Here is a 6,358-nt window from a genome sequence, read left to right as displayed (position 1 = left end):
TGGGCCGCGTGCAGAGCAAAAGTCCTCCCTGCTGCACTTTTTTTTTTTTTACATTTTTATTAGTGAAACACCATGAGGTACAGTTGTAGACTTACAAATTTTTGTGCTTGGGTTTCAGTTATACAATGATCGAGTACCCATCCCTCCACCAGTGCCCATTCTCCACCACCACAGGTCCCAGTATCCCTCCCACCCCCCATGCCCCCATCCCACCCTGACTCTGTGGCAGGACATTCCCTTTTGTTCTCGCTCTCCTTTTGGGTGTTGTGGTTTGCAAAAGAGGCGTTGAGTGGCAATCATGTTTGGTCTATAGTCTACTTTCCCTGCTGCACTGTTGCTCCGGCCCTTCTAGTAAGTCTCAAGCCTCCAGCGGGCTGGAGCGATAGCACAGCAGGTAGGGTGTTTGCCTCGCATGTGGCTGACCCGGGTTCGATTCCTCTGCCCCTCTTGGAGAGAGCCCTGCAAGCTACTGAGAGTATCCCGCCGCTCGGCAGAGCCTGGCAAGCTCCCCGTGGCGTATTTGATATGCCAAAAACAGCAACAACAAGTCTCACAATGGAGACGTTACTGGTGCTCGCTCGAGCACATCCATGTACAATGGGAGGACAGTGCAACAGTGCAAGCCTCCAGCACAGGCTATAAATCATAGTCCCTGGACCAGGCTTTCTGTCCCCAGGACTAAGCTGTCTGCATAGCTGAGCCTCCACAGCCTTCACCGTCACCCCGCCTTCCCCAGTGCCCCTCTTGATCGTATCCCAGTGCTCGCACGATTCTCACTGTCGGCTTCCAAGCCGAGCGTGCGTGACATGTCTGCCGCGGTTGCATCTCCCTCTGCAGGTCCCCCCGGTGCTCCTGGCCGAGGGGCTTCCGTCTGTCTGTTCCCAGACGCGTTCTCCACCCTTTCCTCAAGCGGGGCCCAGCAGCTGGTTTCTGGAGAAAAGCTGCCTGGAGCCCGAGGGAGCATCTCTGCGAGATACTGATTTCATTTCCTTTGGCGCCATGCCCGGAAGTGGGATTGCTGGATCGGATGATAGTTCTATTTTTAATTTTAATTTTTGGAGTAACCTCCAGACTGCTTTTCAGAAGGATCGGACTGATTTATCATCCCACCAAGTGTCCCGGCTGCCTTTTTTCTCCACATTTTTTGCCAGTGCTCATTAGGTCTCTCTTTTTTATTAGTCGTTCTAGTAGGTGTGAGATGCCAGCCCATTGCACTGTTTTTTTTTGTTTGTTTGTTTTGTTTTGCTTTTTGGGTCACACCCGGCGATGCCCAGGGGTTACTTCTGGCTCTGCACTCAGGAATTACCTCTGGCGGTGCACAGGGGACCATATGGGATGCTGAGAATCGAACCTGGGTTGGCCGCATGCAAGGCAAATGCCCTACCCGCTGTGCTATTGCTCTAGCCTCTGTTTTTTTTTTGTTTTTGTTTTTGTTTTGCTTTTTGAGTCACACCCAGCAATACTCAGGGGTTATTCCCCACCAGGAGTTACTCCTGGTGGTGTTTGGGGTATCGTATGGGATGCCAGGGATCGAAACCGTGTCAGCCACGTGCAAGGCAGACACCCTACCTGTTGGACTACGGCTCTGGCCTCAACCTACTGCGTTTTGACTTGTGCTAGCAGATTCCCAGGGTGAGGCTTCAGACCTTTCCTGAATCCTGTTGCCCTTCTCTGGGAGAATGAGCACTCCGTATCTTTACCCATTGCTACGATTTCATTTCCTTATATTGCACACTTTGGCTATTAACTCAGGTACGTGGTCTATCCACCCCTCTTACCCCTGCCCCATTTTATGGGGCGTCTCTTCTGTCAATTATTTCTTTTTCTGGGGCTGGAGAGATAGCACAGCGGGCAGGGCGTTTGCCTTGCACACAGCGATCCAAATTCAATTCCCAGCATCCCATATGGTTCCCTGAGCACCGCCAGGGTCCCCCGAGCACTGCCAGGAGTGATTCCTGACTACATGAGCCAGGAGTAACCCCTGTGCATCACCGAGTGTGGCCCAAAAAGCAAAAAACAAAACAAAACAAAAACGAAACAAAACAAAAACCTATTTTTTTTTTCTGTCTCTACAGAATTTTATTTGTGTGTGTGTGTGTTTGGAGAGCCCGGCAAGCTACCGAGAGTATCTCGCCCACACGGCAAAGCCTGGCAAGCTCCCCGTGGTGTATTCAATATGCCAAACACAGTAACAACAAGTCTCACAATGGAGACATTACTGGGCCTGCTCGAGGAAAATCGATGAACAACGGGAGGACAGTGACAGTGACAGTGTGTGTTTGGGAGGGGGAGACACACTCAGCAATGTCCAGGGTTTAGTCCTGGCTCTGCACTCAGGAATTACTCCTGGCAGTGCTCTGGGGACCGTATGGGATGTTGGGGATGGAACACAGGGTCAGCCACGTACGTGAGGCCAGAGACTTACCAGCTGTACTATCACTCTAGCCCTAGGATTTTATTCTTTTTTTTTTAATATCAAGCAATCCCACTACTCCATGTTTGCTCTTGTTGCCTGGACCGGATGGTCATATGCCCCTAAGTCACCGCCCAGACTATTGTCAAGGAGATCTGTGCTTTTATTTTCTTCTGGCAGCTCTGTCATTTCAGGTTTATGTTCATGATTAAATTTTTATGTTTTTTTTTAAATTTTTGGGTCACACCCGGTGATGCTCAGGGGTTACTCCTGGCTCTGCACTCAGGAATTACTCCTGGCGGTGCTCAGGGGACCATATGGGATGCTGGGGATTGAATCTAGGTCAGCCGCATGCAAGGCAAATGCCCTACCTGCTGTGCTATCGCTCCAGCCCCTAAACCAACTTTCGATAGATTTTTGTGTCTGTGGGAAATAAAGATTATTTAATTCATTTTTGGGGGGACTCATCTGGTAGTGCTCAGGCTCTGCACTTGGGAATTACTCCTGGAGGTGCTCAGTCAGGGGCCCATCGAGACTGTCAGAGATCAAACCCAGGGGCAAACGCCCTCCCCACCACACACAGCGCCTGGTGCCAGATCTAGTCTCATCCTTCTGCATCTAAATACCCAGTTTCCCCAGAGATGCATCTTTTCCCTTCGGGTTTGCCCACTGATGGTCAGAGGAGGCACAGAGCGAGTCCGGGTGGGTTCTACATGGACTGGCCGTGCTTTGAGCATCTGTTTGCGTGTCAGACCATTCATAATTATTGTAGTTTTGTGATTTTTTTTTCCTTTTGGGTCACACCTGGCGATGCTCAGGGGCTACTCCTGGCTTTGCACTCAGGAATCACTCCTGGCGGTGCTCGGGGGACCCTATGGGCTGCTGGGAATCGAATCCGGGTCGGCTGCATGCAAGGCAAACACCCTACCTGTTGTGCTATCGCTCCAGTCCCAGTTTTGTGAATTCTGTTGAGATCAAGAAATCTGGTGCCTCAGATTGGTTCTACTTCTAACGGCTCTAACTATTTGAGGTCTTATGGTCTGGTGGGAATTTTCAAAACAATTTTTTTTGTATTTCTGTGAAAAATGTCACTGGAGGAGGTCTGGTAGAAAGCGCATTCAAGCATCCTAACTCTGGAGGGTTGGGATGTTCTGGCGCACGGCCCTTCCAGTTCACGCACGGTACCTTCCTGCCCATTTCCTCATTTATGTCTTTGATCTACACTTCTGAGTGTCCTGAAAGGTTTTTACTTTCTTGTTTATTCATACATTTTATTTATTTATTTATTTATTTATTTATTGCTCTTTGGGTCACACTGGCGTTGCGCAGGGGGGACTCCTGGCTCTGCACTCAGGAATTACTCCTGGCATTGCTTGGGGAGACCATATGGGATGGTGGGAATTGAACCCTGGTCAGCTGCGTGCAAGGCAAACGTCCTACCTGCGGTGCTCTCGCTCCAGCCTCTTATTTATTTATTTATTTTTTCTTTTTGGGCCATACCCGGCGATGCACAGGGGTTACTCCTGCCTCTGCACTCAGGAGTTACCCCAGTGGTGCTCAGGGGACCATATGGGATGCTGGGAATCGAACCTGGGTCGGCCGCGTGCAAGGCAAACGCCCTACCCGCTGTGCTATTGCTCCAGCCTCTTATTTTGGTTTTATATGCAATATATGTACCTATAATGTATGCGTGTGTATGATTTTTCTGGCTACTGCCAGTGGTACTCAGGGGCATTGAACCTGGGCCTCCTGCATGCAAAGCCTGTGCTCTAGAGACCGGAAATGGTGCAGTGGACAGTACAGTGGACAGTACAGTGGACAGTAGTGTGGAGCTAGTCACTGTGCTCCCTTGTGTACTTAGCAGTGGTCAGACGGTGACTAGCATGTGCCCTGCCCGGGGTCCACCCCGAATAGCGCACGGTCTCCCGAGCCTTGCAGGGGGCAGCCTGGGGTGACCTGGGTACTCCACACCGCAGCTCAGAGCCGCTGCACGCCTTCTGACCCTTGCGCTAAACCACAGCCTCACTGACCAAGGAGCACCAGTTGGGGCTCTGGGCTTCTGAGCGCTGCTAGAGAGTTCACCCACCCCCCAAAATGTATCCCAGCCCTTTAAGCTATTTCTCAATTTAATTTTTTTTTTTTTTAATTTGGAGGCCACGCTTGGCAGTGCTCAAGGCTTCCTCCTGGCTCTGCACTCAGAGCTCGATCCTGGCGAGACTCAAGAGACCATATGTCGTGCTGGGGGTCCACTCCGGGCGACTGCGTGCAAGGCAGTCTCACCCACTGTGCTACACCCCAGCCCCCATTTCTGAGAGATATTTACCTTTCTAATATTCTCTCTTTTTTTCTCTTTGGGTCACACCTGGCGATGCACAGGGGTTACTCCTGGCTGGCTAAGCACTCAGAAATTACTCCTGGCAGTGCTCAGGGGACCATATGGGATGCTGGGAATCGAACCCAGGTCCGCCACGTGCAAGGCAAACAAATGCCCTACCCACTGTGCTATCGCTCCAGCCTCCTTCATGTCCTCTTGATGAACTGACTCCTTTATCATCGTAAGGCTATTTTCTCCCCTTTCCCAAGCTGAAGATACTCATTTCCCCTCCGAGGTAGCTACGAGGAGCTGAGTCGCAGGCCTGGAGAGGTGTGCAGCAGAGAGGGCGCTGGCCTTGGACTTCACCTCAGCACCCCATATGGTTCCCCAGATACCACCAGGAGTGAGCCCTGAGCACTGCCGAGTGTGGCCAGAAAAATCTAAATTGTGGCTCCCCAAATCCAGATGTTGATATTCCAAGCCCTAGTCTGTCCGAACATGAAGGACTCTGGGGAGGGAATTAAGTGACCCTGAGGTCCCCATCTGGTCTGTCTGGGGTGCTTGAATAAAGAACAGTTTTTTGTTTTTTTGTTTCATTTCGTTTTGTTTTTTAGTTTTTGGGTCACACTGGGGGATGCTTCGGGGTTACTCCTGGCTCTGTGCTCAGAAAATTAGTCTTGGCGGTATCCGGCAGCGCCTGCCTGCAAGTGTCTGTGGTGACCCCTTCACAGGCTGGGGTGGTGGGGAGAAAGATCAGGGGACAGCAGCCATGACTCCCAGTGCCCAGAAGCAGTTCTGGGGCAGGAGAGAGAGCACAGCACTTGGGCCACACCTAGCAGTGCTCAGGGGTGACTCCTGGCTCTGTGCTCAAGAATTACTCCTGGAGATGCTTGGGGGACCCTGTGGGATGCTGGGATCAAACCCGGGAAGGCCGTGTGTAAAGCGGGCACCCTCTGTGCGGGCCTCTGGCTCTGCCCCTTGCTTCCTGATTCCGACACGAAATGCTGGTTGCAGTCAGCAGGGCTGCGGGTCTCCGAGGCAGTGGCCCCCGGCCCATGCTTTTCCCCTTCCATCCTCCCTCTTGCTCCTCCGCTCTGCCTCGACTTCCCCCATTCGCTGGACTGGGCCCAGCAGTGTCACTCGTCCCTCCCTCCCTCCTGGTCTTCAGAAGTGGGCATGACAGTGAGGTCAACACTGCCCACATCCACAGCACTCCCTTGCTCAGGGGCGTGGCCCTGGCATGGGAAGGGGGCCTGATGGGGGGAGGAGGGGGAGCTCACTGGCACCTGGCAAGGGTCTGGGAGGGCTTCTGTCGGTCTGTGGGTGTGCAGTGGGAGTGGTAGGGACTCTGGGATGCTGAGGGGGTGGGGAGGGGAAGCTGGTTTTCTGGGTGCCATTGTCCAGCAAGGCCCAGGGTGTGATCCCAGCAGGGTCTGTCTCCCTCCCTCCCTCCTGCCATCCGCAGGCCTGGCTCTCAGAATCCTGGGCCTCTGGGCGGGGGTTGGGGGGGCTGGAGGAGTGGGACCAGGACTGTGACCCCCCACTCCAGGAGGGGACAGGACGAAGGACAGGACAGGATGCCCCTCAAAGGGATATTCATTCTTTGTTTTGGGGCCACACCTGGCGAGTGC

This window comes from Sorex fumeus, unplaced genomic scaffold (genome assembly GCF_029834395.1).
Source record: "Sorex fumeus unplaced genomic scaffold, SorFum_2.1 ptg000199l, whole genome shotgun sequence".
Lineage (NCBI taxonomy): Eukaryota > Metazoa > Chordata > Mammalia > Eulipotyphla > Soricidae > Sorex > Sorex fumeus.
The sequence above is the reverse complement of the archived record's forward strand: the minus strand, read 5'-3'. Positions refer to the sequence as shown.